Genomic DNA, 12075 nt, shown 5'->3' on the forward strand with positions numbered 1-12075 from the left:
ATGAGCTTTGTGCTGCCATATGGTAGACCCAGATCCAAGACCCACAAGAGGTTTTGAGGACAAACTATTCTCATATTTGTAGTTTCAAAAAAGGGAGTGGATCTCACTCAAAAGTGCCCTCTAGTGGTCTGCTTGGAATGCCATTAAGGCATGGGGGCTCCATCTTCTCAGGCAAGGAGTCTGGATGCTACAATATAATTACAAAGTGTAAACATCAATGATCATTAATTAAAAAGGGAGAGAGAGACCTGGAAAGAGGAGGTACTTTGAATGGAGAAAGCCTCCACAGGACTCCATTCAGCTGGATGCTTTACTGTTTAACACAATGAGAGAGAATAGCTTTTAAAGAAAACCCAGAGCAAATGAAAAATCTTGATAGGTGGCTGAGGAAGGGGAGAGCCTAAAAATTATACATGTTATCCCTTAGGTTATAGCCTTGTAAGATGGACTTTTCTTCACCCTGCCTGTTCCACAAGAAGGATGAGCTCATTACCAAGATTTCAATTCAGGAATCTGGACAGAATGAGGCTCTTAACATTTTAGCTCACCCATTCTTTCCAGCCCTTTCATGCACACCCACTACCTAAGCGTCTTCACTTCTGCCAACTCTCCCATTACTACTACACCAGCTCTATGAAGCACAAATATTCATTATGGGCTAGGCTGCGGGATTTAAAACACTCACAGCCCTGAGTGCAGAGATGAAAGGATTTGTGCCTCTATATTGAAAATCAGAAGGTGCAGCTCCTGTTGGCTGCCCAAGTACAATTCCTACCCAGTAACTGGGCACCTACTTGAGCTGCTACACTGTTATTTTTAGTGGACTGGCTCCATCAAAGTTAGTTCAGCTATGCCTACACATGCTGCAGTCCCACCTTCCAACTCTGTGGCCCGTAAGGGTGGTGGTACAGTTGCTGACCCACAATGATGTGATTAGCCACACCCCCAGAATTTGCCACACCCCCAGCAAGCTGGCAATGCTGCTTAAAATCATCTGCTTGGTAGTGCAGTAAAATCAATGCCTGCTTTGGATACAGAGAATATCAGCACTAGGAAATTCCCAGCCTCCAATGGCTCAAAGAGAAAGAGCCCAACCAAATCAAACCAACAAACCTACCAAAGAACAAAGAATATTCCAAGCTGAATTTTTAACCCTGAAAAAAGAAGAGCGCCAGAAACTCCACAAAAGTCCTCTAAGGGTGTCTACACTGTGATAAAAAAAACCCACAGCACTAAGGCTCAGAGCTTGGGTCAACTGACTCAGGTTCAAGGAGCTAAAAAAGCTGTGAGGCTTAAATAAACAACAACAACAAAAAATGGTAGATGTTTGGGCTGAAACCCAGGCTCTGAGACCCTCCATCCTCATGGGATCTCAGAGACCATGCTCCAGCACAAGCCTGAACATCTACACTGCAATTTTATAGCCCCAAAGCAGCTAACCCAGGCCAGCTGCAGCTGCGCCACGAGTCTGCTATTGCAATGTAGGCATACCTTGTGGGACTTCACTATTGCTAACAATTTTACATGGAAGGTCCTCAGAAGTAGCAGTGATAGGCAAAGTATAAAACCCTGAAATAGAGTCCCCAGGTGTCTCTGGACCCCAGGCCTCCTGCATCACGTCATGCTGCAACAGCAATCATGCCATCTTATCTCAATATAAATTAGACAAAGCAAGGGGAAAACAACACAGCTCTTTTGTCTGTGCTAAACTGAGACAACCTCAAGGAAACGGAGTATCCTTGATTCATTTTTGTCAAGAAAATAGACTGGATGTGCAAGTGTATCTTTTGCAAGTGATGATCAGTACAGCTGAGCCTAAAGTTTTCTGACACATTTTTGACTAGTGTGTGCTGCTGTAAAAGGGACAGTATAAAATGTAATGCTTTATATTTTTTATTAAAGCTTGCAAGAAACTTAAGATGGATAATGTCCTGAAAGATATTTGCTCTAATCTAGTAAATGTAATTCATAATTTTCTCCAGAAAGGTCACCTGAGAGAAGATCTGTATTTTACAAATTAGACTGGTAGTAAATGCTAAAATAAACAGGAAATTCATGTTTGACTTGAACTCAGACTAACAAATTACTTTCTACTCATATAGGCATAAGTGAGCAGAACAGAGTGAATACTATGCATGAAGCAATTTTCTGGCAGGTATTGAGTTTTTTTTCTTTAAAGAAAAAATAATTGAAAAGATCTATCATGCCTTATGTTCTTATGCCTGAAGAATTCAGCTCTTTATATCGGCTAGGTATTAAAAAACAACAAAGTGATAGGTGAAGTGAGTTACATAGTGATGCATGTACTGAATTACTGTGGTAGGACATGCTTTTCTGAAGTACAATTTTCTGGAAATGTCACTAGAAGACATAGCAGTACCCACAGAGTTATGAGTTTCAGATATTTTCAAACCAGTTGGGCCCATCTACTCTTAATTTTAAGTGTAAAGCTATTTTTATTAGTTCAAGGCATTCCATAGATATAATTACACACACACACACACACGTCCAAGCCTATGTTAAACAACATCAAGGTTGCAATTTGTCAAGCTAACAAGCTTGCTGAAACCAACCTTCTCCCTTGAAAAGTTTTGGTTTTGATGAATCAGCATTTTGGTCTAAAAATATTTTGTTGAAAAATTCCCAACCAGCTCTAGGTAACTCCACAATACTCTAGATTTAAGGACAAGGAACCCTATTATCCAGCTACTGCATACATACAATGGCTACTTACTTCAGTGGGAGTTGCTCGTATGCAGTGGCAGGAAAACTAGGTCTCTATAGCATGGCTTTTACAAATCTGACTGGCCATTGTATCCTCTAATCCAAAACCCTATTGATCCAGATGCATCTGTCATGCTGTCTGGAGTGGTTCACGACCATGAGTGTCAGCCTCAGGGCGGACAGTCAAAAAGCAGGGAACAGACACCCAAAACTGGTTGTACGTTTTATAATTAGATTTCACCAACCTAATAACGAGTATGAACTCCTAAAGCACTATCACAGTCTTACCACAGAGTCACAGACAGTCCCTTTGGGCATTCCAGTCTATCTTGCCACCCAGGCAAACTGGATTTCGTGATAGTTGGTTCCTAGTCACCAAAGATCACAAAAGATTCAGGTTGCTTCCAGTCCAAAAAGACTAGTCACTTCATTCAGTACCTTAGATCTCAAACCAAAGAATACTTGTAGCCAATCCTATAGTAAACTAACTAAGGATTTTCTTAACTAGGAGGAAAATGAAAGTCATTTACAGGTTAAAGCAGGCAAACATATACACACAAATGAGTTCTAGTCTATGGTTCAAAAAGCTGACAGAATTTCAGTAATCTGTCAGCACTGAATGTCTTTTAGGGCTAACCCAGGTTGACCCTGTGGATCTCTGCTTCTTTCATAGCTCCAGCCCTATCAGAGTCCAAACAGCAAACAAGATGAAAAAATTTCTTGTGAGTTATTTTTTACTTCTTTCTTCCAGAATTCATGCGGATGGGACAAGCCCTTTTGCGTGTAGCCTCTTCAGGGGTGTGAATGGCCAATTAAAGGTTTTGGATTGTGATGTTCCTCAATGGCCCATTTAGTTTTGATAGCTCTTCTTGATGAGCAGGAAACCATCCCTCCCAACAGGTTCACAGTTCCAGAGCAAACATTTTTTACAGTTATAAAGTAAAAAAAATACTTTATAGCATGTGATAAAGATATAAGTGAAATTAATGCATGGAGGAGCTTACAAGCATTTCATAATGTCTAAACCCATTGTTATAAGTGCAATACCCATCTGAACCATACTAACACAGGTGAAACAGACTGGTTTCCAGCAATGAATTTGTCTGTGCTCGACTGAGGCCTAAAGCCTTGGCAAGAGCTGGCAGCTGGTTTCCCAGTGTTACAGCATCTACAGACCTTCAGATCTGTACTTGGAATGCATGGAAATGAATGAAGATTGTGGACCACTGTAGATATGATCAAGCATAGATCCATGATCAAATGAATTATGTGAGTCAAAAAAGGTTGCAAAGTCATGCCACAAAAGCTAGGAAATGGTTGCCTGCAGTCTCTAATCATGTGACCCATTCTATTTTTTCCCCCACAGGAAATTCATTCAGTGCACTGGATGGACAGTGCTCACTTAAACAGCTATTCAATATTTTGTTTTCTCCTCATTGTTTAACATGTGGTCCCAGGACTTGTTTATTTCACACTAGTCAAATCCTGTTCTGAAGACAGAATTACTAATTTCTCATGGGCTTTTTCTATGGCTGTTATCACTATATTATCCTGGCACTTCACAACACCCCAGTAAGCTGAGGGGGATGGTATCCACACTTTACATATGGGAGTGGAGGTAGAGAGGTTAAGGTTAAAGTTGCCACTCATTTTTGGTGCCCATTTTGAGACACCTAGGGTCTGATTTTTCAGAGTTCTTAGCATCATATAGCACTTTGTACATTCAAGCACAGCTCCCATTGCCTTCAGCTGCAGCTGTGATCATTCAGCATTTCAACATATTAGACCCCAAGGTCTCAGATTGACTGCCCAGAAATGAGGAACATACAGTTAACAACCACCTCTGAATAGTCTGATTTAAGCAACTTGCCTGGCATTAAACAGAACGTCTGTGGCAGAGACAAGGTTAGAATCCAGTTCTCCGGGGTAGTATTCAACTACTTTAACCACAAGACCATTTTTTCTCTTCCTGGAATCCACTGCCTCATTCACAATATACCTTCCAACTTCTGCAGCAAGTGAAGCAGGGATCCTACAAACATTACACAACCTGCATTACACAACCCTGATTTGTCCCCAGAGCAGCTCCGTCATGTGAACTGAAAAAGTAGTACCTGATCATGTAATTAAAAGATTGTATATTAATGTATACACACAAAGAGGCTGAACGAAGGTTGCATAGACAGCCTGAATTCTGGCATTCCCTAACTTTTAAGTGCTTGACTTTGTAACTTTAATAATATTCTTTTAACTTCCCCTCCCCCGCCAGGTTTTTAAAAAAAGTAAACTGAATATACACAAATTCTATCACGTGGGCTCACATTACACCCACATGGTTCATCAGCGGAGTTGAAACCTTTACACAACTGCACAGACCTCTGCAATGGGGTTTCACAGATTGTTGCTGATAGCAGAGGAATGGTGAAATTCAGGAACCTTGGATTCCATCTCAGCCTCGGGAGGGGAGTGTGCTCCAGTGAGCACAGACCCTTCTGCTCATTCCCCCAGCCCCAAGTTTGACCCCTTCTGCTCCATCTTCTCTAACCTGCCCCTGTGCCAGGCCTCTCTCTTCCCCACTCCTGGCTTCTTATCCCAGTCCCATTCTCCTTCCCTAACCAGTCCCAGTCTCCACTTCCTATGCTTCTCATCCCAGTCCTAGTCTCCCCCTCCGGGCTCACTCCGAGTCCTAATCTCCTAGTCTTTCTCATTTCCCACACCTAGTCCTAGTCTACTTGTCCAGGCAATTCCAGTTCCCTCTTCGCAGGCTCCCCATCCAATCTCAGTCTCTCCCGCTGCCTTCTTGTTCAATCAGTTCTAGTTCTCCCCCCACACCCAGCCTCTTGTCAGATCTATCTCCCTTCATCACCACACACTGGTTCTTAGTCCTCGTCTTTGCACAGCCAGTCCCAATCTCCCCCTAGCTCCTCAACTGATGTCAGTTTTCCCACCCACCCACAGCCAACTGGCACCCAGTCCCCCCACATTACCTTCACTGGCTTCCAGTCTCCTTGCCCAGCCTTTGCCCCCAACTCCCAGTCCTGCTCTCCTTGCCCAACCAGTCCCAGCCTCCCCCATCAGATCCCTATTCCAGACTCCTCTCACACATCCCCAGTGCCCAGTCCCAGCCTCCTGGCCCAGCCAGTCTCAGTTTCTTTTTCTGACCCCACCAGTGCTTGTCTCACCATACTTCTTCTCCCAATCTATTCTATTTCCTCCACCCTGGTCAGGCTTTTGTCCCCTCATGCATATGAATCTGTTTCCTCCTCCACACTGCCTGAGTGCCAACAAGAGTAGTTGGATCATTAAGAGAACAGAAGACACAGGGTCCCTCCTGTCAGTGCTGGTGCCAGGCCCCAACCCCAGTCCATAGCAGCTGGGAGCAGCCATTACAGGGAAAATCCAGCTTTGGCCCTTTAGCCCTGGGCTCCAACATGCTCAGTAGATCTGTAGGCATGACCCATGGGCAGTCTGGTCAGCACTAGGAGCTGTGAGCATGCTCCGTGACAATGAAATCTTTGGCGATTTTAGCTTTTAAGCTCTAGCAAATTTCTACTGAGCATGTGTGAACTGTGATTTTTCACAGGCCAAACTCAGAACTTGGCCAAATTTGGGCAGATTTTGGATGGCAAGAGGCACACAAAGACACAAAGATCACGCACCTGCTAAATTAGAAGTCCCTGCTTCAAAGCATGCAGGTGCTATTACATTTTAAAAACAGGTCCCCAGATTTTTTTTTAATATAAACATGGACAAAACAATATAATTTTCCCCTCACCTAATTCTTGGCAAGGCTGAACCATTTTGGCTCAAATTAAAAAAAAAAACAAACAAAAAACAAAAAACCAAAAAACAAAAAAACAAAAACAAAACAGACTCTTTCCAGCATGGAAAACAAGATCTTATAACAAGAAGTGTCAGGCATCATTAATAATAGGCAGTGCCACCAGCCTCACCTATAATCCAGAATCCTAAAACAAATCCACTCATAGGGTATTAGCTTAAAAATAACCATTAAAGTCACTGAGATACAAGTACATTCAAATCCTTGTGCACTGGTTTCAAAAGTGTAGGGTCTGCTCAAGCAGAAATGTCACCTATAATCTCTTGAGCAGTGACACCAACAGAGGTTACTCTGTGGTCACAGACAGATGTACCCCCTCTGTAAAAGTTGCAGAATGTTGAAATAGGCCTAGATTCTGCAAACACTGATGGGACTACTCACAACCATGAAGTTAAGCACATGCATTAAAGTGTTTATAGGACTCGGGTCTCTTAGTCATTCTGCACTGCCTTTTTCCCATGGACAGAGCTATTCATAGGCCAGAAGGGACCATTGTCATCATCTAGTCTGACCTTCTGTGTAACATGTCGCAGGCCAGAGAACTTCCCCAAAATAATTCCTAGAGCATATTTTTAGAAAAACATCCAATCTTGATTTAAAGATCGTCAGTGATGGAGACTCCGTTACAACCCTTGGTAAATTGTTCCAAAGGCTAATTACTTTCACCCTTAAAATGTTATGCCCTATTTCCAGGCTGAATTTGTCTCTCTTCAACTTTCAGCCATTGGATTGAGCTATACCTTCTCTGCAAGATCAAAGAGCCTGTTATTAAATATTTTCCCCCATGTGGATACTTATAGACTAATCAAGTCACCCCTTAACCTTCTCTTCGTTAAGTTAAATAGATTGAGTTCCTGGAGTCTATCACTAGAAGGTGTGTTTCTAATCCTTTAATCATTCTCGTGGCTCTTCTCATAACCATCTCCAATTTATCAACATCCTTCTTGAATTACGGGCACCAGAACTGGACAGAGTATTCCAGCAACAGCCACATTAGTGCCAAATATAGAAATAAAATAACCTCTCTACTCCTGCTCAAGATTCCCGTTTATGCATCCCAGGATCACATTAGCTCTTTTTGCCATAACATCACATCATGGGAGCTCATGTTTAATGGATTATCGACCACAACCCCCAAATCTTTTTCAGAGTCACTGCTTTCCAGGACAGAATCCCCCATCCTGTAAGTATGGCCTATATTCTTTGTTCCTAGATGTATGCATTTACATTTAGCCATATTAAGATGCATATTGTTTACTTGCACTCAGTTTACCAAGCAATCCAGATCTCTCTAAATCAGTGATCTGTCCTGTATTATCTACCACTCCCTCAATTTTTGTGTCATCGACAGGCTCCTCTCTAAGATAAGACTCAGAGAGGCGTCTAGCTGCTGGAGAGAGACAATAACTAGTATGTATTAGTCTGGCCAATAAGTAAACAAAGAGATGACATCACAAAAAATCCTAGACTTGTCTATCTCCATCTGCTGGCAGGCAGGAGCCATTTAGCAGAAACTGTCATTTCCACAATCACTATTGCTCAAGCAACCACATCCGCTTGGAATCCAAATGTTCATACTCAGACAAAGATACTTTTATGACCCATCAAACCATGCTTTCATCAGCTCCAGTGTCAACAGCATGACCTGACTAAGCAGTTAGAGATTTTTACCAGCATGTTTTTTCCCCACTGGAACCTTAGGGTGCCAACTAAGTGGAGAAGATGGAAACTCATTAACAATTCTCTTGAATGTCTGAGATGAGAAATAAAAAACACAAGTATCTTTGTATTCTTCTATTACACAAATTAAACTTGGACTTAGACTCTGAAAAAGGCTCACTGTGAACATTTGTTCTCATACCACATGCATATCTTGGTATTTATGTTATATTTCTAGGGTCTGTTTTACTTGTGTCTGCATGGATCATGTCTGAAAACAGATGCAAAACAGTAATAAATATGACATGTGACAAAACAGTTTGAAAATCCTAGTTGTTCAGTTTTGCATATGAATCACAAAGCACTCATGTCTCAAGTTAAACCCATAAATGCAGGAAATGTTATCCAAATGTCATACAAGCAGGGGATCACCGTAGGTGGTTCTTCAGAATCTAATCCAGCTACAAATATCTGTGGATATCTGAGAGATGCAAGACTCCAAACGTTGTATGTCTTTCCTCCATGACAGCCTGATTTATTCTGAAGAAAGATCAGGCACTCAGACACGTATTGGCACCCATCACCATAAAGAACCTAGACAGATATTACAAGAACCTACATAGAGGTTACTATAACAAAAGTCAATACCATTATTCACGGGGGCGGGGGGAGGAGGAGGAGGAACCAAAATAGGGGTGGCCAACCTGTGGCTCCGGAGCCACATGTGGCTCTTCAGAAGTTAATATGCGGCTCCTTGTATAGGCACCGACTCCTGGGTCGGAGCTGCAGGTGCCAATTTTCCCATGTGTCGGGGGTTGCTCACTGCTCAGCCCCTGGCTCTGCCACAGGCCCTGCCCCCACTCCACACCTTCCCACTTCCTCCGTTCAGCCTGCCATGCCCTTGCTGCTCCCCATCCCGAGTCTCCTGCATGCCACGAAACAGCTGATCGGGAGGTGCGGGGAGAGAGGGGGAGGCGCTGATCGGCGGGGCTGCTGGTGGGCGGGAGGCGCTGGGAGCCGGGGGGAGCTGATGGGGATGCTGTTGAGGTATTACTGTGGCTCTTTGGCAATGTACATTGGTAAATTCTGGCTCCTTCTCGGGCTCAGGTTGGCCACCCCTGAACCAACAAACCATACCGTGCTGTTCTTTTCTAGTGTTCCTCAGCACAGAACTCTTCAGTCATTTGAACTCACCATTCAGAGCCATGCTGGAAAGAGAAGTTCTGTTATATGGCAAAGCAGATTAAGCCATACTTGTTCCTTTTCTTGCTCTATCATCTGACAGTCGGCCAGGGATGCCATTTGTGCTAGCAGTTGATCTGTTTTTCAATAAATGCTAGAGCATGTAGAGGCTAATAAATGGTAAAATGAACAGACCCATCAACAAGGAAAGAGTACTCTGGTAAAATTCAGCTATGTCCCCTTTAAGGTTCTTGTCTAGGTAATTAAACATCTAGTCAAGAAATCATCCCTATCATTTCTCTCAGGGAGCCCCAAAATCCTTCCCCATTGCCTGATTTTCCAGAGGTGGTCTGGCCAAAGATGTCTGTTTGGCAATTGTTTGTCTTCCTGTATTGCAAGGAGGACTGTGGCTGCACTAGAGAGGTCCACCTTTTTCACTATTGCTTGAGCTCAAAGAGTAGTATCCTGGCCTATGACCCAGCCAGTCCATCCCTGGGATTTCTAGAAGACGGGCAGAGTCAAGGTCAATCCTCTGAAGAAGAAAGAAACCCAAATGACAAATTTGTTCCATGCCATCTGAAAGGATAAGATTAATCCCCTAAAATCATATGTAGTTTCTGCAGCTGTGGCACTCAGGAGATCTGTGGTGCTCTCATGGCCAGCAGCACAGCAATTAAGTTTTGGCTGCTTCTTGTTGCTGGAGAAGACGTTAAATGCTCATTACTAAAATTCAGTGTTGTGTAAAAACCATTATCTTTAGTTATATCAATCTGCTCAAAACACTGTATTTGAAAACTTGTATGTTAAAAAATTTCAAACCTTTTATATATGAAAAAAATATATATCACTATTATGCATTAGTGCTTCTAACTACGCGATATCTGTTCAGAATGGTAGTTTAATGGAGACAAGATACAAAACTAATAATAAATTAGTCCCCTTGGGCCAAATAGGAAAGAATGATAGATGTGAGATAAAAACCTTGATTGATTAAACAGATCCTTAACTTTTTGTTTAACCTAAGTTAAACACTTTAATAATATACTGACTTACAAACAATGTATATTAATAGTACGACCTAACAACATAATAAAATTAGCCTCATACTAATGTTAGAAAATATAACTAATCTAGAAATACTCTTTAAAACCCATATAAAATCACAAACACTGACATTTCAAAGGGAATTGCAAGTGCTACCGCTCAAGAGCTTTTAATATCTGGATTCTACCTTTCCCTTATTAGGCACTCACAGTTTTGGTTTGGGGTTTTTTTGCTGTTGGTGGTAGAGTTTTTTTAAAGAATTATTTAAATGAAATCAGATATATAGCACCAGTGAATTTGTTTGATAATGTTTTTTTACTCTCATGAGACAGTTTTCTGAATTATTTGTATACAGACTGATATTTTAAAAAAGACTTGAGTGCTACCTATTTTAAATAACTTTGTCCCACTGTTACTTAAATCAAATATTATCTGTTTTCCACATTTAAGCCCTAGCTTGTTAAGTTATGTTAGTTATCTTAAGGAACATTTTTCATGATATAATCAAACACAAAGCTGATTTAACCCAATTAATCACTCTGACACTGATATTTCTCAGCATTTTATAGTCCATTTTGTCAATCCAAACAACATTCTGTCTAAATTAATCCAATTTAATCACAAGGAATCAATTAGTCAAACCAAAGGGCAACAAAGTAGGGCACACTTCTTTAGACTAAACTAATTAAACCTGAACTTTCAATTGATTCTCACACACTTATCAACCTCAAAGAAAATTCCACGCAACGAATAATTGTAGGAGGCAACCAAGATTAGGACACAATTTTGCTTTGCAATGCACAAGTGCACTTGGGCCTGCAGAGGGTGCAGGAAGCCTCTTCCTCTTTTAACTAGTGCAGGAGACATAGTACTTTCCTGAGTGAGGTAGGGGGCCTGCTCAACTTTTCCAGGGTGGACCACATAGCATGCTCGGCCATTTTGGGAGTGAAGACAAGCCTCTACCAACCTTGCAAAATTAAGTGTTGCACAAAAGAAAGTACTAGTGGGCAGGCAGAAGAGGGAGGAGTCCATGGTGCAGCTTTCTTTGCTTATATGGTGATACAATTACCACCATATATTAAGAACATTTTATTCTATATATGTGCAGTACTGTAAGAAAGTTGAAATCAGGGCCCTTGTTGTTGTTCTGTAATGTACTGAGCACACAATTTGAATCTCAAAAAGTAGAGCCTCCTTGCAATTGACATAACATCTACTGATGTATAAGCGTCATTACTTAGACTTAGAATACATGCAAGTTTTTTAAATGTAAATGCCTGCCCTTATCCATGAGGGTGTTCTGTGACATATGCCGTGTAGAATGAAAAAAGGGCTATGGCATCATAAGTAACTCAACTAATCAGCTTATCTTAACTTATTTGAATATATGATCCTATAGATTAAAAGAATAGGAAAAAATAAAGGAAAATTCCATGGCCTGATGTGCGAGACCACTACAAAGAGGATGATCCAGAGGCGTTCTTTGAACTGAGGATGGGGTAGGGGAGGAAGAAACAAGAGAAGCAGAAAAAAGAGCTAGATTATGGTAGACCCTGAAAGTGAGAACTAAGAGTGCGAATCTGATTTGGGATGAATAGGGAACTAGTGTATCATGATATAATAGA

The 12075-nt window shown here is 41.6% G+C and overlaps 1 protein-coding gene across 1 annotated transcript in view; it reads right to left on the bottom strand.

Moving 5' to 3' along the window:
• PIEZO2 (piezo type mechanosensitive ion channel component 2) overlaps nucleotides 1-12075 on the bottom strand; it is a 453866-nt gene that overhangs the window by 390310 nt on the left and 51481 nt on the right. The window lies entirely within an intron of this gene.

Source organism: Lepidochelys kempii, chromosome 2, assembly GCF_965140265.1.
Source record: "Lepidochelys kempii isolate rLepKem1 chromosome 2, rLepKem1.hap2, whole genome shotgun sequence".
In the NCBI taxonomy this organism is placed as follows: Eukaryota; Metazoa; Chordata; order Testudines; family Cheloniidae; genus Lepidochelys; species Lepidochelys kempii.